General features: G+C 33.2%; 1 pseudogene; it reads left to right on the top strand.

Annotated features, from left to right (window-relative positions):
* The first annotated feature begins 2,073 nt into the window (after positions 1 to 2,073).
* LOC120195342 overlaps positions 2,074 to 26,176 on the top strand; it is a 30,810-nt pseudogene continuing 6,707 nt past the window's right edge.

Genomic DNA, 26,176 nt, shown 5'->3' with positions numbered 1-26,176 from the left:
CAATGTTCGTTTATTGGAATCAATGATTAAGCTTTCACATTAATGCTTGAGGGTGGATGTACCAATTAGATAAAACTTCGAACTAAAAATTTTCAATTTTAAATATAGGGTAATCGACTATGTACCAATTTTTTGGCGTTGTGGGGTGCTAACCTTTCCCCACACTTAACTGACTCTTAAACCTGTTTTCTAGTTTTGACAGACCCAACTTTGGTATTTTTTTTAAAAATAAAACATTTTATTAAAATTACCCGATTTTAGTGTTCCAAACATACCTTAAAATGATTGGTGACGACTCCTAACATTTCATAAAAAACATTTCAAAAGAAAAACTCTAGTTAAAACGACTTGACTTTCCCCCGAAGAACCGATTGCGACAAATATTTTACAATTTCACCTTATTACAAAAGATTTTAGAATTCTTATTTTGGAAAATAGCATAGAGCCATGTATCTTTTAGGACGGGCTGGAAATATTAATTGGGCTCAAATTAAAAAGGAACTTGTCAAGTTATGACGCCGCCAGGTTTGGATTTAGAGACAGCCACTGCATATATTCAGCCTAGTGGCAGATCCATGTTTAGTCGGGTGGGTATGTACTGATGATCCAAAAGCATTGCTCCCTAACAGCCACTGCATATATTCAGCCTAGTGGCAGATCCATGTTTAGTCGGGTGGGTATGTACTACGGACGCATGACTTCATATTAGAGAGAGAAATTGAATTTTTTAAATTTTAGGGATAACGAATTTAAATTTATAAAATTTTAAGAGACGAACGAATATTTTTTTTAAAAATATAAAAAGATTTAAAATATATGATTATTTTAAATTTTTGAGAGAAAGGGTAGCTGCCCCATCCTCACCCTCAATGATGTGTCTAAAATTTGAATTTTTTTACTAGTTATTCAATTTATTGATTGTGTTTAGTTTAAGACGAAATTTGCTCGCTCATGGCCTCAATGACGTATTGTTTACTACTAGTACAATAAATTTGACAGTCAGCAGATAAGTACGTGTGTCTTTAAGTTCGGGCCTTCAAAATTATGTCATTGCATGCCTGGCTAGTTGTACGATACTATATTACTATATATGTGGATTTTTTTTAGTCTTACCATTTATGTGGATTAAAATAAAACAGAAAGGCCTTTTTTCAGTTTATCTAATCTCAGCATATATATATATATATATATATATATATATATATATATATATATATATATATATATATATATTCTGAGAGGGAATTTAATTCTTCCCAAGGAAATGAACAGCATTAAGAAAGTTTGCTAACAATGGAGTTCTTCTCCTTCACCGCCATAATTTTAACTTTAGCCCCTCTCGTTTTCTTGATAGAAAGTATGGTAAGAAAAACTGTTTTGAATTTCACACTATGAAAGCATTTTAAGCTGTTGAACAATTTGGAGCCACATCGATGCACACCGGCACCGGCATTCTCATCGCCATCCTCAAATGTTGGGAATGTTACTATAAGTTATAGCTCTGCAACAACAGCACCAGGCTAATTATAATCACTGCAACAGATAGTGTCAAGTACGTGCAAAATCAGCATCATTATCGAACTATTTGCCGGCTGTAGACACTAAATTTTTGTTGTATTTTCTCTATCCCAGTCAACCTCGCTTTTCACGCCACCAACCCCGAACCTTCCGGCGCAAGGAGAGCTCACGAGACTAACAAACCAACAACAACAAACAAGTCATTCAATCCCATTAGAGTTCTAAAATCGCACGGAAATATGTTTTCTTCGCTATAAATGGACAAGAATGGAGGTGGAAAAAATGGAGGAGGGGAGCAAGGAATGGTGGTGATGCCACGACAAAACCCACTTAGACAGTTGCAGACAGTTTCCTTACCCGTCGAGGCTGCCGTGGTTACCACCACTAGCGCCGCTCAGGGCGCTACCATCAGTGATTTCACAGGTACCCTCACCAACGATGTCTCCTTCTCTCTTCCAACTCCTCGGACTTCCCTCGACCTTTTATCTCCCAAACCTCATCGACCCCAAAGCGACCACTCCATTCTCTTCTCCCAACGATGAGACCTCAACAACCATGGTAAGGGTTCGAAGAGATCCCCATCGTGATGGCCAGAGGTTTCAGAGGATCCGAATTTGCTACATGCGTGGAGGTAAGGAACCATTGTTTCGAGGGGCTCGTACGCAGAGTGCTCGGGAGAACCGATTACCTACGCTGATGATGGGGATGGCTTGCTTGCCGGATCTGGGACCACCTGTTGTTCATGTATTGTGCAACTCACACAAGCTGAGGAAAGGAGAAGGCAGAAGCACTCACGCGTAAAATGAATGGGGATGCACATATTTGGGTTTTGTGGATTTTCCTGGGTAAACTACACCCAAAGCCACTAATGTTTATAGATTTCAACTTTTATAGATTTTAACTTTCAGTCTATAAACTTTACTCTGAATTCAATCTAACCTCTAATTTATTTTTATGATTTGATCTAATATTTTTATTTAATTATTATTCTATTTTCACTAACATTTTTTTCTTTTCACATGTTTTTTCCGTTCATTTTATTACTTTTAAAATATTAAATTTTTTTCTTTGATTTATTTAGTATTTATTTATTATTTCTTATCTAATATTTTTTGACTTTTTAGGGGAATTTTTTAATCGATCAAAGGTAATTAATTCGAATTGAATTTCAAATTTTAATTTAAATTTCAATTTTTCGCAACTAAGACAGTCGTTAAATTAATTGGTACCGAAAGGGCGGTGCAAGGGTGTTAATCCTTCATTGACCGTAACCGACTCCCGAGCCCGACACATTTCTGGTAAAACGCAAATCAGGTAAGATGGTGTCCGATCTACCTAAATATCATTTTAAAATGATCGGTGGCGACTCTAACCCATTTTTCAAGTCGAAGCCCAATTCCGGGGCCCATTCGAAAGACGGTTCCGACAGCTTGGCGACTTCGCTGGGGACAGGTAAGTGAGTCAGGCCAAAATTAATTTTCGGTTGTCTTTTTATACGAAAATTTTAATTTTAAATTTATTTATTCGATTCCAATTATTTATCTTTGATTATTTTGTTTCAAATAAATAGTTGTACTGATATTTTTTAATGATTTCAGATTTTTTTAAAAATTGTCATCTCTGAGCTCTAAACTCGAGCTCCGAACCCGTTTTAAGTGGGGGTGAAAGCGACGCATTCGTGTGAATTTATTCACCGCATATGCCTAGCAAGTAGCCTTCGGGATTCATATACCTTATGTCTTCGTGTGAATTTATTCACCGTGCGGGCATAAGGGAATGTGTCCTCTCGAGTTTAACTTAGTCCACACAAGCTTGTAATAGGCTTAGGACTAAGGGTCTGGCAAGCCCAAGGGGGCACCGGGAAGGAGAACTCGAGTACCTTTTTAGAACCTAAACCGGGAGAGTGCAGGGAATTAGAGCTCACCCCAAGACCTCATTCCAAACCCTAGGATGCTTTGTTTCCTACTTTATTTTCTGTTCAAAGCATGCGAACTAGACAAATATGCGGCTAGGATTTATTTGAAATTAGCATGCGGGATATAGATCACGTCCGGGTAGGAATATTAAGCATGTTCGGGTAGATTATCATGTGGGGTAGGATTTTTTATTTTTTATTTATTTTGATTTACCTCACTAACCCCTTTTATTTTTTGTTCTATTTCATTTTGTTTTCATCATTCGCATCATTTAAAACGAGGTGTTGATCCACCAAAAATGTGTTTGTTAAACATGAATAATCTGCATTAATGGACAAAGGGATTATAATACAAAAAGATAAAAAGCTCAGAAGCCCAGCCGTGGTCAAAGAACACTCGGAGGCAAAGGGTGCAGGGGCAAGACGAGGAAAATGTTACTGACCCGGAGAGTCCTTTCGAAAACTACGAGATCAAGATGATGAAACCCTAGCTAAGCTGGAGATCATTATTGATAAATTCTAGAAACAAGTCGACAAACTTCGGATGGAGGGCTCCAATGACACTTTCGTTTGGAACGAGCTCGGCATAGAGTGAAGGCTGGAGATGCAGTCATTCGAGACCTTTTTTGGGGCAAGTAACTCGTCACCCGCACAAGTTTAGCCAAAGAAGCTGGAATGGTTCGACAGGATATTCAACCGGTGAAGAAGCGGAAGACGAATCAACTTGCCAGAGGCTGTGCGGGATCTATACCATCAAAAAGTTTTTTGTCTCTTCAGACGTAACATTTTTGTCCCCAATAAGGATTATTCAGAATAATAGGCACATTTTTCGGACCAATTCCTCGGACATTTCATGCTTCATGCATTTAAACATTTTGCATTTTGTTCATTTCTTTACATTCACATTAACTATCTTCACATGATTCATCAAAAAATAAGAACACTTCGACCCTATGACATATAAGGAGCTTTACCAACAGTTGTTCGACGCACATGTGGTGTCACCATATCCAGAGAAATCCATGAAGCCCCGTACCCCAGGTAGTATGATGAGAACGCTCATTGCAGTGGAGTCCCAGGGCGCACTATCGAGAATTACTCCACAATCAAGAGAATCATACAGAAAATACGTACCAAGAATCAGATCAACTTCAACAACTTGGGGGCATCCAAGTGAGGAAGACCATTTCATCATTTGAGACATTTTGTTTGAATTTGTTTTTTCATTTTTTTCTGAAGTTTTTATAAGGACTTTTAAATAAATTTATGTTACTTTAAAGATGTTAAGCAATGGATCACATTTGCAAACTTGCAATTCTTTGAATATCATTTGAATTAAGAAACTCTGTGAATGGTTCAAAGTTACGGATCTTTGACAAAGTAACATGTTTTAAAACAAGGACCTTGACCTTACCCAAAATATACCCTCAAACACCGTACCATGCTCTTACAATTAACTAATACAACCTTGTCCTTTCATAAGGTACGGACAACATGGGGCATCATTTGCATATGACAATTACTATGTTTTTTATTTAAGATGTTCAATGACGATGATGATATTTACAAATAAAAGAGTCGAGTATGTGAATCTACTTTAGGTCAGTTGCTTGAAAATTGAACTCTAAAGATGAAATTTTTGACTTTCAACAAACACCTAGGCTATAACAGGTTCTTCTTGACAATCTTAAGAAATTAAATCCGTAAATCTGAGCTATTCCACTAAGGCAATTGGTTATAGAGGAAACTTGAAAGCCCTGGTCTTATGAGTAGATTACGTTCAAACCATGACATTGCTCGGACACTTGGCAATTCGGTGTTTGCTCCACTGCTCTTGTCAGGCTGAAAACTCTGTGATGAGATGAACCCTTCAGTGAACTTGATAAAACTGATTATAATGTTAAGTGGTCCCTCTAAAGCAATTGGTTAAACGCCCCGGCTTTATGGATCCAGCTTGCCAGATAACGACAAATTAAATCAAATTTATCTGAGTAAGAAATTTTCGGTAATGTTAAACTAAGGGAGTTAAGGAACACCTGTTATAGTCGACTACACACGAGCACTCAAGAATTTCATTTTTAGACCGATATTTTTCGCACTGCCTTTGTTGGAGGAGCCTATAAAGCCTTGAACAAATGGAAGATTTCAGAGGACAGAAATAAAATCTCTAGTAATTGGTCATTCTAGTTGCGTCATTTTGTCCGCACCAAAATGAAATGCCAAAGCATATTTCGATATTTAAAAAATGACATTTTGGGTTACCAAAACCTTATAAAGGAGGCCAACCTAAAGCCAACTCATATATTTGAACATTTGTCAAAGATTTGTAACTCTGAAAGCATTAAAAGAGCTCTTGATTCCTTTGATATTTTTGAACTCACATTTACAATTTGATTCAATTGCGAACACTATTTTACAACATTTTTATCATTTCTCTCTCCTAAAACAAGAAAAAGAAGAAAAACATTTTCAACCAGAACAATCTCAGATATGAAAGGTCTGTAAAGCCAAAGCTCGGGAAGCAAATGGGGCACGATCCATTCCAAGGACCTGATTGACAGACAAAGCACGAGACTCCATCCAGAAGATAACACATAATTCATTCATATTGCATGCATCTTAAACATACTTAGGTGCATCACATTCATCATTTTAGCATACACATTTTTGCAGCTTTTAGAGTCAAGTTTTGACTTCAGGATGAAGGATACTCGATTCTCAAGCGCCTTCAAAGAAGGATGGTGGTTGATTAACTCGGCAGTAAGAAGCTACACCTTAACCGACTTGACATCTTAGAACTAATTTCAGATAGGTTCGAGAACCAGTTCAAAACAAATCCAGTTCGACACAAACTCAACCATGAGCACGAAGAAAATTGGACTCGAAACGACACAATTAGCTCGAGAGTAGATTTCAACTTCACGACGAATGATATCTAGCTCAAGGCCAAACTTTACAACGAATGGGTCATCCATGGTTTCAACTTCATGACGAAGGGAATCGTGTTCACCCGCAACATGCAATACTTGGAAGGATATTAAAGTCGGGGCTCAACTTCACAACGAATGGGCCATCCACGATTTCAACTCCATGACGGAGGATATCGTACCCACGATTTCAACTCTATAATAGAGGATATCGTGCCATTTGAGGCTCAACTTCATGACGAAGGGGCTTCCCAATTCTAGAGCCAATTTCAACTTCACAGCGAAGGATATTGGACTCCAGACAACACAAGTTCAACTTCACGACGAGGGGACCGCTGTTTGTCAATAAACAATTTCCCAATTTCAACTTCACAACGAAGGATATTGGACTCCAGACAACGCAAGTTCAACTTCACGACGAAGGGACCGCTAGTTGTCAATAAACAATTTTCCAATTCTAGAGTCAATTTCAACTTCACAGCGAAGGATAGTGGACTCCAGACAACACAAGTTCAACTTCACGACGAAGGGACCGCTGGTTGTCAATAAACAACTTCTCAATTTCAGAGCCAATTTCAACTTCACAACGAAGGATATTGGACTCCAGACAACGCAAGTTCAACTTCACGACGAAAGGACCGCTGGTTGTCAATAAACAACTTCCCAATTTCAGAGCCAATTTCAACTTCACAGCGAAGGATATTGGACTCCAAACAACGTATGTTTAACTTCACGACGAAGGGACCGCTGGTTGTCAATAAACAACTTCTCAATTTCAGAGCCAATTTCAACTTCACAACGAAAGATATTGAACTCCAGACAGCGCAAGTTCAACTTCACGACGAAGGGACCGCTGGTTGTCAATAAAAAATTTCCCAATTTCAGAGCCAATTTCAACTTCACAACGAAGGATATTGGACTCCATACAACGCAAATTCAACTTCACGACGAAGGGACCGCTGGTTGTCAACAAAAAATTTCCCAATTTCAGAGCCAATTTCAACTTCACAGCGAAGCATATTGGACTCGAGATAACACAAGTTCAACTTCACAACGAAGGGACGACTGGTTGTCAACAAACAATTTCCCGGTTCCAGAGCTAATTTCAACTTCACGACGGAGGATATTGGACTCAGAACAATGCTACTTACTTGGATTTCAACTTCACGATGAAGGATATCCAATTACCATCTCAACTTCACAACGAAGGGGCCACCCGCGGTTTTAACTTCACGACGAATGATATACAATTCAAAGAAGAAGTATCTGTCAACGTAGACCTTTCGAGTTCGATTTCATTTAGCTCGAGGACCTATCAACTATATGGTGGAGCCAAAGAATTATTTTCCAGTCGAAGTTTCGATCAAGGTCTTTAAATCAAGAAGAAGACCGAAGTTGACTACAATTTGGCAACGAGAATCCACATTTCAATTCAAATTTTGAACTACGACTTCAATTTCATGTCATTTCAAGATGAACTCGACTTCGCGACAAAGAAGCCATCTGCAACACAATTTGACAGGGAGTTATTCTTAATTTATCAGAGTTAATTTTTCAACTCCACCGAACGAAAATTTGTGTTCTTTTGGCTTTGCCCTATTTTTCGTTCCACGAAAAAGGACAAAAAGGGGCAGTTGTAGACACCTAATTTTCGTCTTTTATTAGTAATATTATATTATATAATTGTATATATAATATTATTCTATCATTTGAATTGTACAGCCCACACCCACGTGTGCAACCCAGCAGCAACAAACCAGCAGAAACCTTAGCAGTTCTCCACCAGCGCCGCACTTTGCACGACCGTTATCACGCAACAAACCCCACCATTCTCGTCACCAATAAACGAGGAAGCATGGAACAACAAACCGTTAGCAAGCAGTAATTCAATAGGAAAAACGCTAAAATAAAGGTAGTTGAGTCCAAATCGGACTCTAAAAAATAGCCGAATCTAAGGCTATAAAACCATGTAATTCCCATTGTATTGGGGGGATTGTACACAAAATACGGTGAAAATATATGAAATACAAACATTTTCTTACGAATATTCAGAGCATTCGAAACTTTCTTATTTCTGCAAAAATTCGAAAAGAAAATACAGACAGAGGAACATCGAAAAAGAAAAATTTACCTTCGTGCTTCCATCAACAGCTGCCCCGGTGACCAGAAGGAAGATCGAAGGCAGAAAGCCGAATCGTTTCAGCCTTTCGTCAACATCGGCGACGTGGGGCACACTGTGACCAGTTTTGTTAGAGAGGGCTAAGAGCCTCTCTAATCTTTTTGAGAAGAAACGAATAGCATCCTTGGTTAGGTTCGTAAGAAAAGGAAGAGATATGTTTTGACAAGAAATTAGGTATACAGTACGAAAAGAAGTTGCACAGGTATGCTTTTTGTCCTCAATTTGTATAGATTTCCAGTTTAATATTTTGAATTTTTGAAGTTGTTCTGTGATGTGGAGGTTAAAAGAGGAAATGACTACTATCTAGAAACTTTGGTGGTAGTGGATGTAGATATTTATTATAGGTTACCACCATGAGAAGTGTTCAAAACAGGGAGCAGTTGGTTACTTGACCCCCATGTCTTCTTGTAGTAGGGGACTAAAAATGAATTAAAAATCATTGTTTTTTTTTTTTATCCACGTGAGCCTTGCCTTTCAATGAGGAATTCATGCTTCAGTACCCAGGTTTTGATAGTTGATTTTGGTCCTTTTTGCTTGAAATCGAGTGTTAAATCTTGGTAATTGATCCACATACAATTTAATCCATGTTCATGCTTTTATATTTATGCAATTAAGTCCTACTAATTTTATTTTTTCCTTGCAACTAACTTTAGCATCAATTTTGATTTATTTCAACTTGGTCCTTACATTATTTCTCTTATTTGTATTTCTTTAAAGTCTAACATTTTTTGTTATTTGTTTTATTTTCCCACTTCATTATTTATTTTTATTATTTTTTTTTCATTTCATTTCATTTAATTTCTATTTTCTATTTTATTATTATTTATTATTATTATTATTATTTAACTAATTTTTACTCGATATTTTTATTTACCATCTAACATTTTTTTTATTTTCCAGTAGTAATTTCAATCAATCAAATGTAAGTAACTAGAATCGGATTTTTAAATTTCAATTTAAATTTTTAATATTCGCAATTAAAGACAACCGATAAATTAATTGGTACCGAAAGGGCGGTTCAAGGGTGCTAATCCTTCCTTGACCGTAACCGACTCCCGAACCCGACACGTTTCTGGTACAACACAGATCAAGTAAGATGGTGTCCGACCCACCTAAATTCGTTTTAAAATGGTCGGTGGCGACTCTAACCCAATTATTTAAGTCGAAGCCCAATTTCGGGGCCCAACCGAAAGACGGTCGCGACACCGGCATTTCGATTACATCTGTCAATAATTAATGAGTTGAAGATGAACATCAGAGCAGCAAGGAGAGAATCCAACACACACAAAAAAAGGAACCGCCATTGCATATAATATTCCTCCAGTGCCCTTGGCGGGACAGATCATACCATTAATATGCCTTTCGGCAAGTACTTTGATTGGAGCCTCAATACTATCTGTTTTGAATTTGCAGACGCTCCAAACCATTAGCCCAAGCGAGCTTCAATCCCTCATAAGCATCCCATAACCCAGGTTGCAAAACCCAGCTGACGCCAACGCTCTTCTTGGTTCTTCTACTTAAATTGTTTTGACCTTATTCTTTAAAAAAAATAATTAAGGGTATATTTTGATTTAATTAAATTCAAGTTATTGATTTTGTTTTGATTTTTAATTGCATTAATATTGTTTTCCAAGTAATTAATTTTATAGATTCTATCGTTTAACAAACGTTGATCGTTATAATGCTGACAAGATAATTAATGGTGTTGTTTTTGTGGTTTATTATATTGATATGACGATCTACCATGTTAACGTGATAGTCCACGTACTTAGAAAAATGAAATAGTTGGAACTTCAGATTTGATTTTGATACGTGATTTATGTTATTCGATAGTTTTATCCTGTCGCTCGATTCTAATTTACGGTTTGTCGGTGGTCTTTTAATAGTTTGATGCCTTTTATGATTTATTTATCAATGTTGTCAGATCTATTTGTATCTACATTTTATTCAAGTTTATTTGATTAAGTTTTTAACATTTTCAGTATACAATCTCTATGTCATCTTAAATAACTAGTTTATTGTGTTAATAATTATAGAAAAATATTTTTATTATACATTTAATTTATGATTCTAATTATAAACTTTTATTATAATTTAAATATTCTTTTGTATTTTTAATAAAATTAAATGCTTTTATTTTATAAAATAAACATCAAAAGTATTATTACCATCGCAATTCTTTTTTTAATTTGAAAAATGGTTTTCAAGAAACATGTTTGATCTCGTACGTAATTTAAAACAAATATACAATTAAACGATAGCAACCAATGGTATATTTTTATATCTAAACTTTTAAATATTTTTTTAAAAAATTTAATGTTAAATTTTAAATGAAGTATTAAAATAAATTTAAAACTAAACATAAGTATAGTTTTAAAAAATTTAAAAATTTAGATATTAAAACAAATCAAAACTGATAATTTAGATACTAAACGTGTAAGTTACTGTAATTTGTTTTAGTTAATGAAATTATATATTATAGACAATTGAAAATTCTACGGCGCACACCACACGCCGCATCATACCACTAATTAAATTGTTCTTATTAATTAAATATTAAAAGGGTAAATTATATATTTGGTACATAAATTAACATTTTTATTTTGTTTTAGTACCTAAACTTAATTTTTTTTACAAAATCATTAGCGACAATGTTGATGTGACATGACATATCAATTTTTTATTTTTTTAAAATTTTCACATCATCTTTCTATTTCTCCGTCAGTATTTTTTAATTAATTTAATTCAACAAATTAAATGGTGACACATGTCACCAACTATGAGAATAAAATAAAAGCATTATTACTCTTAGCATGAATTAAACCTAAGCCTCTTATATGAAATACATATAACTCAAACTTTGTGTTAAACTAATAATTTATGTTAATTTAACCACATTTTGTATTTAACTTATATAATAGTATCATCACAGGATCAATATTTTATGATGATTATAAAATTCGAATATGTGACACTTTAATTTAGTAATCGAAAGCTTAGTCATTCAACTATAATGCAAATATATTTTATTATATCAAACTTGATACTTACTTATATCATTATTAATAAAAATAAATTTTCACTTTATTTGGAAATAAAAAATAATTGAATAACTATTTTATTTATATAATCATATTATTTATTTATTTGAAACTGTATTAACTGATTATTAAATAATATTTTTAATTTATCTATTTAATTTAAATAATATGTCGGAACTAAAGTAATAATTTGATACTAAATTATAATTACCCTAATTTAAAATTATTTAAAATTAAATAGATAATTTAAAAATAATATTATTTCAAAGAAATTAATTTGATTTTAAAACTTAAATAATTTTTATAATATTATAATATACTTTTATATAATTTTATAAAAATAAATAATTTTTTAAATAAATTGAAAAATTAGTCTTTTAATTTAATAATGAATAATTAAGTATTAAATTCAGTATAATAAAAAAATTTCACACTATAGTTGAGTGACTAAGCTTTCGGTGATTAATTTAAAGTGTACCATATTGGATCTTATAATTATTAAAAAATATTGATTTTGTGGTGATCGATATATAAGTTAAATACAAAATGTGAAATTTAACAAATTGAGTAGCTTAGCTAATATTTGAGTGATTGTTTCTTTTGGAAGAGATACAAATCAATTAAAAATATTGACGTATAAAGAAAAATGTAATATGATAATTAAAAAATAAAAATTGACATATCATGTCACATAATTTTATCATTAATAATTTTTAAAAATCAAATTTTAAATATTAAATAAAAAGTAATAATTTAAATACAAACTTATAATTTACTTTTTATAATATTTACTTAATAAAAAAATCTAATTAATGATATGTTTTGATAAATCACTTTAATAATTTATTACATATTTAACGTGTACCGTAAACTCATCCATAGACCGTCAAAATATAATAAGTCTACAATTTAAATTAGCGGTTAAGGATTCTGTTCCCTGTCTATACACTTTGGGTTCAGGCTTAATTGAGACCACATCTTTTTTTCTTTAATTAATAAAAATAACCAATTTTTTTATCGGTACAGTATCATAACATAACATCAATTAATTACCTGTACAATGTCACATCAATCCTTTATTATAATTTTTAAGGTAAAGTACAGTAATGGTTACTCAATTTTTTTAAAGCTTGTATTTAGGTCTCTAATTTTTAAAATTTATAATACAGTCTTCCAATATTTAATCCGTTTGTAATATGGTCCCCGACGTAACCGACTGTTTGACGCCATTTGCAATATAGTCACTAAACTTTTCAGGCACTTACATTTAGGTCTCCCAACTTTTAAAACTTATAATACAATCCTCAATTTCATTCTAAACCCTAAATTCTAGAATAATTTAATTACATTTTAAACCCTAAATTCTAAAATATTTTAATTTAGGGTTTAGAATGTAATCGAAGTATTTTAGAATTTTGAATATGAATTTGCTATTTGACAGTATTTACTTCAATATAAATTTGAGGTTTATTGCATGCACATCCAACAGCTGCCGCACTTTGAACATGAAAAGTGCACTTATCACGATTTGCATAAATCATTGAAGTAAAAGTAACAAGGCCAATTGTCTTATTCGTAGCTGTCGCACTTTGGTATGATAATCCAATAGGTTTGGATGGAACTTGAGCATGCACATCTAACGGCTGTGAAAATAGTAAATAGTTTTAGTTCATTGGAATACAACATACAACCAAGCAATAACTAAAATAAACCAAGAATATCAATTAATAACTTATTCAAAAAGAGGACTTAATAAATAAAGGAAAAAATGTTCGGTCATAGTCACTCCAAAAGCTAAGAAGTCAAATAGGTTGTTTAAGATCGACATTAGATGTCAAACACATTACCAGTTGCAAATGCATTAATGGCCTACCTTTTAACATATAATTGCTTCTAATGCTCCATGTTTAATGTTCTCAATAGCCAACATGATGAGAATCTAAAGCAGATAGCGAACTAAAATCAAGACCCCATAATTCTTGTAAATTCATGGCATGTCAGCAATAAAGACATTGTAAATATAGAACACTGCAACAACATATATATGCCATAAATAAGGTGAAAATGTGCAATGATCGAACAACATCAAGTAGCGCTCCAAATACTGCCCTGTCATGATGCTTTTCGAGTTGCGTGCATGCAGAATTATCTTCTAAAGCTATAATTCAATACAGATTCAATTGTAAATTTCCAAAACTGTAAAAAATTCAATTCGTCACGATATATCAGTCCCATAATCAACTTTTAAAACTTATTAAAAAATACGAGCTCACAGGACCCGAAACCAGGTCGGATCAATACAATTCTAAAAACTAGTACAACATCTCTCGGATTGAGCCTGGTGATTTCACTATGTCGATACTCACACCAATTCCCTGATTTAAAGAAAACCGAACAAGAAGATCAAAAAAATTTAGCCTAGGACCCTCTTTCACTTCTATTATGACAGAACATATCTTTCATAAGGAGTACTAAAAGTTGATTAAGAAGAAAGAAATAAAATTAGATGGTTTTGGTTCAAACTAACACTGAATATCCAGATCATGCGAGCTGAAAATGGGAAAGTGCGAAAGAGGAAAAGCTTACTTCTAGATAACCCAAAAGAGAAATAAATACCTTCTTGCAAGTGAGGGGAGAGGCTAAGAAATAAACACAATCGGTGTTGCGTTACAGCAATTCTTCCTCCATTTTTTCTTTGTAAATAAAGCTGAAAGACAGAGCACTGCTTGGGTTTATAATTTTTACATGGCAGAAAACTGAAGAACAAAAACCAAACGAGAGTGCATGTGAGCGAAAGAGACTGAGAGGTGAAGGCGCTATTTGGGATTTCATTATATTTTATCATCTGTTGGAAATCTTAACCACAATGATTAAACAAAGAAATTATTATATGTCATTTATACAAAATAATTTCAGTTTTTGTTGGTAACTTTCAACATGATACTTAGTTTATCTTAGTAGTATTTGTCAACTCTGCATTTCTAACCCCATTTTTTTCTCACAAGCATTTCATCGAACATCTATGCTTCACCTGAGATGACCTGTATATAACATTACCCTTGAATCGTTGATGGTCCCGATAGTCCTTGGTCGGGTCTTCTCTCAAGGACCCTTATTCAAGTCAACACTTCCACAGAATTCAAAGTTAGATTAGAATTTCCTATGCATCCCCGACTGAAAAGTTATGATAGAAATGAGAAGAGAGAAAAGAAAAGGAAATTCGATATCGAAAAGAATTTGGGGTTTAAAATGAATTGATGATTGTTTGCAAGTTTTAAAAGTTGGGGGACCTAAATGCAAGTGCTTGAAAAGTTCAATGACCATATTGCAAACGGCGTCAAACGTGGTTTATGTCGGGGACCATTGCAAATGGACTAAATGTTGGAGGACTGTATTGCAAGTTTTAAAAGTTGGGGGATCTAAATGCAAGCTTTAAAAAGTTCAGTTACCATTACATATTCATATTTTTTATATATTTGAGCTATTATTTTATTTTATTTTTTTATTTTTTTATTTTTTTTTTTTCCTTTTATTTATTTTATTCTTTTCTGTACAGGGCGTAAATTCTGGAATTGCACAAAATGACACAATTCTGCATATTTTTTTTTTTTCAAATCAAGCTGCATGGAATTCGGATTTAGATTAAACTCAAGTTTAGAATAATATTTAAACATTATATTTTATCTTTGTATTTTAGTTTAAATAGGTTTTAGTATTTTAATTAAGTTTTAGGATATTATTTTTATATTTTATATTTGTTTTAGGTATTTTAGTTTAAATAGGTTTTAATATTTTAATCAGGATTTAGAATATTATATTATTTTTAAGGTATTTTAGTTTAAATAATTTTAAGTGTTTTAATTAGGATTTAAGATGTTTTAGCTTGTTTTTAGGAATTTGAAGGCTATAAATACTCTCTAAGGTTAAGCCTAGAAACATATCTCTCTCATTTGAGAATAAAATCTTCTTTTTCTCTCTATCTTTCTCTCTATTTTTCGCATACTTTTCTATTATGCTAAGTATGACTTTGGTCGTGCTTAGCTAATTTTCTTTCAAGCTGAAGGCTAAAGGGAAGGCTCAATTCCAAACATGAGAATTGTAAGGTACTTAAATCGCTTCAGATTTTCTCTATGTTTTCCGAGCTTACTTTTCAAATTAAAACGATTTCAACATTGGTCCGGATATTGTTATGGCTAACGTTTGAAGAAGGATTTGCTTATTGAAGCATATTCAACTTTCCAAGAACACACTTAGCAAAATTGTTTGCTAAGAGAAAACTGAGATCGAAATAAGTTATTACTGAATTGACATAATCCGATGGCAGCGAGAATTGTTCTTGTAAGCTGACATGAATCTTGAAGTAAAATCTGTTTCGATGATCCAAGGAATTTGAGACAAAGATGAAGTCTGAGGCTACTTTCACAATAAGTTTCCCTTTATGAAAACTGAAGAACAAAAACCAAACGAGAGTGCATTTGAGCGAAAGAGATGAGAGGTGAAGGCGCTATTTGGGATTTCATTATATTTTATCATATGTGGAAAATCTTTAACCACAAGGATTAAAACAAAGAATTATTATATGTCATTTATACAAAATAATTTCAGTTTTGTTGGTAACTTTCAACAATGATACTTAGTTTATCTTAGTAGTATTTGTCAACTCTGCATTTCTAACCCCATTTTTTTCTCACAAGCATTTCATCGAACATCTATGCTTCACCTGAGATGACCTGTATATAACATTACACCTTGAATCGTTGATGGTCCCGATAGTCCCTTGGTCGGGTCTTCTCTCAAGGACCCTTATTCAAGTCAACACTTCCACAGAATTCAAAGTTAGATTAGAATTTCCTATGCATCCCGACTGAAAAGTTTATGATAGAAATGAGAAGAGAGAAAGAAAGGAAATTCGATATCGAAAAAGAATTTGGGGTTTAAATGAATGATGATTGTGTTGCAAGTTTTAAAAGTTGGGGGACCTAAATGCAAGTGCTTGAAAGTTCAATGACCATATTGCAAACGGCGTCAAACGGTGGTTATGTCGGGGACCATATTGCAAATGGACTAAATATTGGAGGACTGTATTGCAAGTTTTAAAAGTTGGGGGATCTAAATACAAGCTTTAAAAAAGTTCAGTTACCATTACTATATTTTACCCTAATTTTTATTAGCATAATTCATATTTTTATATATATTTGATAAGTGCTTATTTTATTTAATATTTTACTTTTAAATTACTCTTTAATCATTGATTTTTGTGGTTTAATTATTTATTTTAATTCATTTCTGTACAGGGCGTAAGATTCTGGAAATTGCACAAAAAGGACAATTCTGCATATTTTTATTTTCAGAATCAAAGCTGCATGGAATTCGGATTTAGATTAAACTCAAGTTTAGAATAATATTTTAAACATTATTTTTATCTTTGTATTTTAGTTTAAATAGGTTTTAGTATTTTAATTAAGTTTTAGGATATTATTTTTATATTTTATATTTGTTTTAGGTATTTTAGTTTAAATAGGTTTTAATATTTTAATCAGGATTTAGAATATTATATTATTTTTTAGGTATTTTAGTTTAAATAATTTTAAGTGTTTTAATTAGGATTTAAGATGTTTTAGCTTGTTTTTAGGAATTTGAAGGCTATAAATACTCTCTAAGGGTAAGCCTAGAAACATATCTCTCTCATTTGAGAATAAAATCTTCTTTTTTCTCTCTATCTTTCTCTCTATTTTTCGCATACTTTCTATTATGCTAAGTATGACTTTGGTCGTGCTTAGCTAATTTTCTTTCAAGCTGAAGGCTAAAGGGAAGGCTCAATTCCAAACGTGAGAATTGTAAGGTACTTAAATCGCTTCAGATTTTCTCTATGTTTTATGAGCTTACTTTTCAAATTAAAACGATTTCAACATTGGTCGGATATTGTTATGGCTAACGTTTGAAGAAGGATTTGCTTATTGAAGCATATTCAACTTCCCAATAACACACTTAGCAAAATTGTTTGCTAAGAGAAAACTGAGATCGAAATAAGTTATTACTGAATTGACATAATCCGAGTTGGCAGCGAAGAATTGTTCTTGTAAGCTGACATGAATCTTGAAGTAAAAATCTGTTTCGATGATCCTAGGAATTTGGACAAAGATGAAGTCTGAGGCTACTTTCACATAAGTTTCCATTTATCTCAATCTCTTTAATTTGTTTATTTAATTCTTATTTTTTTATTTTAAAAACAACTTTTAAAAACCCCTTCTATATTTATTACTATTAATATTTATTATTATATTATTTTTTATTTTATTTTATTTATTAATATATCTTTTCAACTTTATCTGGAATTATATCTTCTTCTAAAATCAAGAAATAGTTTTATTAAATCAGAAACACCACAGTCCCTGTGGATCGACTTTCCTTCTCTATACTACATTTTCCTTCTATTTAAGAAGCTAGAATTATTTTGATAACAGAAACGACGGTTATCAAATTGGCGCGGTTGCCGGGGACTAATGACAAGTACTGATTTATTTTTCTAGTTTTTGATTTATGACCAGAAGAAACCCAGGTGAATTAGTAGATCTAGATCCGAAGATCGAAGTAGACGCATACAACATTCCGATGACAGAAAAAAAACAATTTGAGAACTAATCACAACACCTGTCACTCATATTCCATTATGCATTAATTTTCTAGTGGCAGGACTCTGTTTCAATTAAAGATAGGACTCGTTCATCTTCTTCCCACCTTCCACGGCTTTCCCACTGAAGATCCGTACAAGCACTCATTGGAATTTAACATGGTTTGCACTAGCATGAAACCACAGGGAGTTACCGATGATCAAATTAAATTGAGAGCTTTCCCTTTCCTTTAGCCGACTTGGCTAAAGATTGGTTATTTTATTTACCTCCAAATTCGTTAATTCATGGGCTGACATAAATCAAATTTTTCTTGACAGGTCTTTCTAGTGGCTAAAGCAAGCGAGTGTGAAGGAGCATTCTTTCCATTCAGTAAAGAATGAAGAAAGTCTTTATAACTATTGGGAGCGATTTAAAAAGCTTGCGCACGTTGTTCGCAACACAAATTAAGTGAGAAAACGTTACTTCAATCCTTTTATGAAGACCTTTTACCAATGGAGATGAAAATGGTGGATGTCGCAAGTGGAGGAGCATTAGTCAACATGACCCCAACAATAGCAAGAGAATTGATTTCAACCATGACAACCAACTCTCAACAGTTTTCAAGTGAACCCAACCGACGAGTTCACGAGATAAGTATATTTTCCCTTGAAAATAAGTTAGAAATTAACTAAAGTAGTTAATTCACTTGTTGCAGGAAAATATGGAGAAACAAGAGCATGTGGGATATGCACAAAGCTAGACCATCTGACGGATTGTTGCCCGCTGATACAAGGAGGATGGAGAGACCACCCAAACTTCAGCTATGCGGCAAATCAAATATCAACTTATCCTCCTCAATAGCAAACGCAAAAACCATATTGGAGGAACTCATAAGGAAGTTAGCAATTTCACAAAAAAAGTTAGATAACCAATAGCCAAGTAAGTCGACTAGCTTAAACTATGGGAAAATTGGAATCATAAGGAAGACTACCTTCTTAAACGGAGTTAAATTCGAGAAAAAATGTTAGTGTCATCACACTCCGAAGTGGAAAAGTTATCTCACCCGAAGTTCCAACAGAAAAAGTCACACATTAGGAGTCATCACACTCCGAAGTGGAAAAGTTATCTCACCCGAAGTTCCAACAGAAAAAGTCACACATTAGGAAGAACAAGAGGACACCACCTTCAGAAATACAAGGTACATCTGCTCACATCCTTCTCTTTCTTCTCATGAAATCATGCCACTACCATTCCCATCAAGGTTGAGAAGCTGATAAAAGAGTTGAAGAAATGAAATATTAGAGGTGTTCCAAAAAGTTCAGTCAACATACCTCTTCTTGAAGTAATTCGACAAGTACCAAGGTATGCTCGATTCTTAAAAGAACTTTGCACTACAAGAGGAAATTAATGGGGCACGGAAAGGTAAATTGGGAGAACATGTCTCTGCAATTTTTCAATGAAAGCTCCCACCAACGATGAAGGATCAAGTACGTTCGTTTACCTTGCGAAATAGGTGATTTTAAAATTAAACATGCAATGTGACTTAAGAGCTTCAAGTGACTTAGCTTCAAGTGACTTAGGAGCTTCAAGTGACTTAAGCTTCAATTAATGTTATACCATTTCTCTATATAAATGATTACTAACGAGCCTTTGAAGGAAACATGAATAACCATATAGTTGGCTGATCGATCTGTGATCTATCCAGTGGGAGTAATGGAAAACGTCTCGGTAAAGTTCGATATATTATTCTTTCATACAGATTTCTATGTCATTGACATGGAACATGATAGGTCGAATTCTTATTCCGAGGTACTCTTAGGCCGACCCTTCCTAAGCACAGCAGATACAAAGATCGATGTTAGAAGTGGTATACTAACAATGGAATTTGATGGTGAGATTGTTGAATTTGATGTTTACAAAGCAATGAAATGCCCTGATCATGTGAAATTAATTATGTTGATGTTATAGATCCTTAATTGATGATATGAATCTAATTTTTCTTATGATCTTTTTAAGGATCCTTAACTTTGCTATGAAGAGGAAGAAAGGATTTAAAAATATTAATTCAATCAATTCTGATTTATCTTTATCTTCCTCTAAAACTAAAATTTACCTTCTGTTTTGTAGGCACCTGAGGTAGAATTAAAGCAATTACCGAGTATTTGAAATATGTCTTTTGGGCAAAAATAAAACTTTGCCAATGATCATCTTAAGTAAATTATCAGAAGGAGAAGAGGAAGCTTTGGTAGTGGTATTGCGCTCTCAAAGAAGACATAGGATGGACCATTGCTGACATTAAAGGATTAAGTCCCTCGACTTGCATGCACAAGATCAAAGTCGAAGAAGGAGCAAAGCCATCAAGTGAAGGACAACACGATTAAATCCATCGACGATGGAAGTAGTAAAGAAGAAATTCAGAAACTCCTTGATGCTGATGTAATTTATCCAATTTCGGATAGTAATTGGGTAAGTCCGATTCATGTGGTTCCCAAGAAACGAAAGATCATTTCCTCTTCCTTTTATAGATCAAATGATTGAAAGATTAACTGGAAAACTCATTATTGTTGCCTTGACGGTTTTTCAGGTTTTTTCTAAATCTCAGTGGTGCTAGAAGATCAAGAAAAAATGACTTTTACTTGTCCCTTCGGTATATTTGCATATAGACGAATGCCCTTTGGTCTTGTAACGTATTAACCACCTTCCAAAGATGCATGTTAAGTATATTTTCTGACTATGTGGAGAAGGGCATCGAAGTCTTTATGGATGACTTCACGGCTTATGATAACTCTTTTAATAATATTGATAATTTAACTAATGTGCTTAAAATTAGAATATAACCTTGTTTTGAACTATGAAAATGTTTTATGTTTGATAAATGGTTAATTTTAGGTCATATTGTTTCCTCAAAAAGGGATTGCGGTTGATAAAGCTAAAACATATGTTTATACACTCACTTTCTTACCCCACAACTGTGAGGGAAATTCGTTCTTTTCTTGGCCATGTAGGATTTTACCGCAGGTTTATTAAGGACTTTTCGAAGATAACACAACCTTTATGCAATCTACTTCAAAAGGATCAAGACTTTGACTTTAATTCAAAATGCAAGGAGTCTTTCGTTCATTAAAGGAAAAGCTTATTTCAGCTCCAATTGTTCAGCCGCCAGATTGGATCCTTTTGAACTTATGTTTGATGCATCGAAAACTAGCGTTGGAGCCGTTCTTGGCCAAAAATAGGGAAGGAGCCACATGTCATAGCCTAGCGTCCCGAACTTTGGACTCGGCTCAGAAAATTATTCGACTACGGAAAAAGAACTTTTTGATATAATTTTGCTTTAGAAAAATTAGATCCTATTTGCTTGGTACTAAAATTACTATTTTTTCTGATCATGCAGCTATAAGGTATTTGATGAGCAAAAAGGAAGCAAAACTGAGGCTTATCCGGTGAATCTTGCTTTTACAGGAATTTAACTTGGAAATCAAAGACAAAAAGGGACGTGAAAATCTGGTAGCAGATCACTTGAGTCGAATTCCCCTTTCCACATTCGAACCACCACTTAGAGAAGAATTTCTGAAGAAAAACTGATGGTGGCGCAAAGCATAACTCCATGGTTTGCAGACATGGTTAATTATTTGGCCACAGGTAAGTTACCATTAGATTTGCCGAGAGTTGAAATCAATCGAATTAAGCGAGAATCTCGATACTATATTGGGATGATCCTTATTTACGGAAGCACTGCTTGGATCAAGTAATTCGACGATGTATTGCCAAAAGTGAGGTAAACTCAATTTTACAATTTTTTCATTCTTACTCTTGCTGTGGTCATTTTGGACCAAATCGTACAACTCATAAAATTCTTGAATTCGGTTTCTATTGGCTTAACATTTCGAGATTCTTATCTATTTTGTAAAACTTGTGAAAGATGTCAACGTACAGGTAATTTAAGCCGTAGGAATGAAATGCCGCTTAATTCTATACAAGTTTGTGAAATTTTTGATGTTTGGGGAATCGACTATATGAGTCCTTTTACTTCGTCATTTGGAAAATTATATTTTAGTTGGATTATGTTTCTAAATGGGTGGAAGATAAGCCACTCGAAATAATGATGCTAAAACCAAAGATAACTTTTTGAAAAATATTTTTTCCAGGTTTGGCACGCCACTGGCTATAATAAGCGACAGAGGAACACATTTCATCAACCGAGTAATCGAGTCGCTAATGAAAAAATTTGGAGTAACTCAGAATTACTACCGCTTACCATCTGCAAACAAATGGACATGCAGAAATATCAAATCGAGAAATTAAAACAATTCTTGAGAAAATTGTTAAACCGGACCGAAAGGATTGGAGTTTAAAATTAACCGATGCACTTTGGGCATATCGAACTGCTTATAAAGGTCCCATTGGGATGTTACCATACCGACTTGTTTTCGGTAAACCATGCCATTTACCAGTTGAGTTAGAACATCGGGCTTATTGGGTCGTTAAACAATGTAACATGGATATGGATGCAATTGGTGAAGCTAGAAAATTACACATTCAAGAATTTGAGGAAATTCGAAGAAATGCCTATGATAATGCTCATATATTAAAGAAAAAAACTAAAGAATTTCACGATAGTAGAATATCACGATAGTAGAATTTCTTTTAAAACTTTTTCTGTCGGTCAAAAGGTTTTATTATTTAACTCCAAATTTAAACTTTTTACAGGAAAACTCAAATCAAAATGGCTCGAACCGTTTACAGTTACTCAAGTATTTCCTCACGGTGCTGTTGAAATTGAAGATAACTCAGGAATACTATTTAAAGTTAATGGTCAAAGATTGAAGCCATATTATAAAAATGCTCCAGTTGGTCTAATCGAAGAAATCAATTTAGAGGAACCCACACTTTGAAAAATGAGGTCATCAAGCTAACGACGTTAAACACAAGCGCTTGATGGGAGGCAACCCATTTCGTTTTATTTTCATTTTATTTATTTCATTCCATTTATTTTATTTTTAATTTCATTTTATTTTTCTCTAAACAGATTCGAATTTCGATCGAATATTTCTTACCTTCGCCCGGGCTCGTCTCGACATGACCATGGCCGCGGTCGCCACTAGATTAGGGAGTATTTCTTTTCCCTCTCTTTGATTTTAAATTTGATATACGTTTTGGGACAAAACGGAATAAGTGAGGGGGGAAGGATAAGCATGTGTCAAATTTTTCCTTGACTTGTTTAATTGATGGAAATTGAGTTTTGATGTTGATATGTTGGGATCGTTGGTTGCTAGTCTTGAATTTTGCTTTACACTCTTGCTTCTTTTGGATTATGACCATGTTTTTGATCGAATTTAATTTGCATGATTAGTAATTGATATAGCTGGTGAATTTTTTGTTGAGTATTGATATTTCATGCTTTTGTCGATAGAGATGAACTTGACCCAATGCATATAACTTTTCTTGTGACATTTGAGCGTAACTAGCATACATTTTCTTTCTTGCTCATTGTTTGACTTGTGTATGCCGAACTAATTAGGATATTCTAGAACTTGTAATCACAATGCATATCGAGACTACATGTTGAACATAATGTTTTAATGTGATATGGGCACATAGGATAGACCCACTTTTCCCAAAAAGCCTACCCGTTTATATCCAGTAATTAACCACGTTTGACCCTATTTCCCTTTCTTTATTTTACACCTCATATTAAACCTAAAACCTTATTTTATTTTTCCTCTTTTCACACCCTTACTGAGACTTGAGATCTTGTATCATTGTTGTTCCACGAAAAAAACCCGAAAAAAGTTGTTCATGTTTCGAACAACAACAAAAAGAAGAAGATGAAGATGAAGAAGAAAAAAACCCATTGTTAGAAAAAAGGGGAAGGAAAAATCGTCGCTTCAATTGTCTTTCATCTATTCTTTTTCCTTATTTTGTTCTTCATTGCGCTTCATGTTAATTCGTGGAATGTTCTTGATTATTTTGATCTTTGTTTCGATATTTTAAACCTTTCTTTTCGGCCTTTCCCTACCCTAACCTAAGCCATGTTACACCTTGTTTAAAGACCCCTTTATTATTGCATTATGTTCATTTTTCGTAGTGGAGACTTGATTGAATTCCAAGCCTATGGTAATATTTTGGTTAGTTTCGGTTTGAGCGATTTCATTTACCCCAAATACTTTGAGCAGATATGTGTGAATCTTTGTGAGGTATTGAGTCATGTTTTATGAAGTTGGCAATTAATTGTGATATCTTGGTTACTTTAAATTTTCTTGGTTGTATCTTTGCTTGATTGTAACTTGAATTCGACAAATGTCATGGACTTAATTCGATTGAAAGTTTGAAGAATAAATTGAAATTGAAGATGACAACTTATGATTTTGATATGTTAATAAGGAATGCTTGAGGACAAGCATTGAATAAGTGAGGAGAATTGATAAGTGTTTATTTTAGTTAATATTTTACTTTTAAATTACTCTTTAATCATTGATTTTTGTGGCTTATTTGTTCATTTAATTCATTTTCTGTACATGACGTAAGATTCTGGTAATTGCACAAAATGGACACAATTCTGTAGATTTTTTATTTTCGGAATCAAAGCTAGCTGGAATTCAGATTTGGATTAAACTCAAGTTTAGAATAATTTTTAAACATTATATTTTATCTTTATTTTAGTTTAAATATGTTTTAGTATTTTAATTAAATTTTAGGATATTATTTTCTTTGTTTTAGGTATTTTAGTTTTAAATAGGTTTTAGTATTTTATTAGGTTTAATGTTTTAGCTTGTTTTTAGGAATTTGAAGGCTATACTACTCTTAAGGGTGAGCCTAGAAACATATTCTCTCATTTGAGAATAAAAATATTCTTTTTTCTCTCTATTTTTCGCATACTTTTTATTATGCTAAGATGACTTTGTCATGCTTAGCTAATTTTCTTTCAAGCCGAAGACTAAAGCGAATGCTCAATTCCAAACGTGAGAATTGTAAATTACTTAAATCACTTCAAATTTTCTCTCTGTTTTCTGAACATACTTTTCAAATCAAAACGATTTCGACATTGGTCCGAATATTGTTATCGTTAACGTTTGAAGAAGGATTTGCTTATTGAAGCATATTCAACTTTCCAAGAACACACTTAGCAAAATTGTTTCCTAAGAGGAAACTGAGATCGGAATCATTTATTATTGAAGCGACACAATCCGAGTTGGCAGCGAAGAATTATTCTTGTAACCTGACATGGATCTTGAAGTAAAATCTGTGATGATCCGAGGAATTTGAGAAAAAGTTGAAGTCTGAGGTTGTTTTCACAAGAAGTTTCTTTTTATCTCAATCTCTTTAATTTGTTTATTTAATTATTTTTCTTTTATTTAATTCTTATTTTTATTTTAAAAACAACTTTTAAAAACCCATTTTATATTTATTACTATTAATATTTATTATTATATTATTTTTCTTTTTTTTAATATATCTTTTCAACTTCATCTGAAATTCTATCTTCTTCTAAAATCAAGAAAGAGTTTTATTAAATCAGAAACACCACAATCCCCGTGGATCGACATTGCTTCTCTATACTACCTTTATTTTCTATTTAAGAAGCCAAAATTATTTGATAGCAAAAACGACGGTTATCAATATATTTTATTATTAAAATCAATAAATTCATTAAATACCAAGTTAATTGAACATATTAGAGTTGATAATGATATTTTACGAGCTTCATCCAACAAAAAATCATACCCAAGAATAATAAGTTGCATAGTTAACATCCCAGCGAACTCTATAACTTGCTTGGTTACTACTTATAACAACTTGCATATCAGATAAAATTATGTTACCTGCCATTAGTTTAAATATAAGACTCCTCCAATCAAATATAGACTCAAATTGCAAGCTTCATGGACTTGATTTCTCCGTTTTTTTTTGTATGATGAATATGAAACTTTCCTTTCTGTAACCTCATAATACATTAAAAAGACTATTTAATCATTGATGTTTTCTAC

Source organism: Hibiscus syriacus, unplaced genomic scaffold (assembly GCF_006381635.1).
Source record: "Hibiscus syriacus cultivar Baekdansim isolate YM2019G1 unplaced genomic scaffold, ASM638163v2 tig00117012_pilon, whole genome shotgun sequence".
Lineage (NCBI taxonomy): Eukaryota > Viridiplantae > Streptophyta > Magnoliopsida > Malvales > Malvaceae > Hibiscus > Hibiscus syriacus.
Note: the sequence above shows the minus strand (reverse complement) of the source record. Positions and strands in the feature narration are given on the sequence as shown.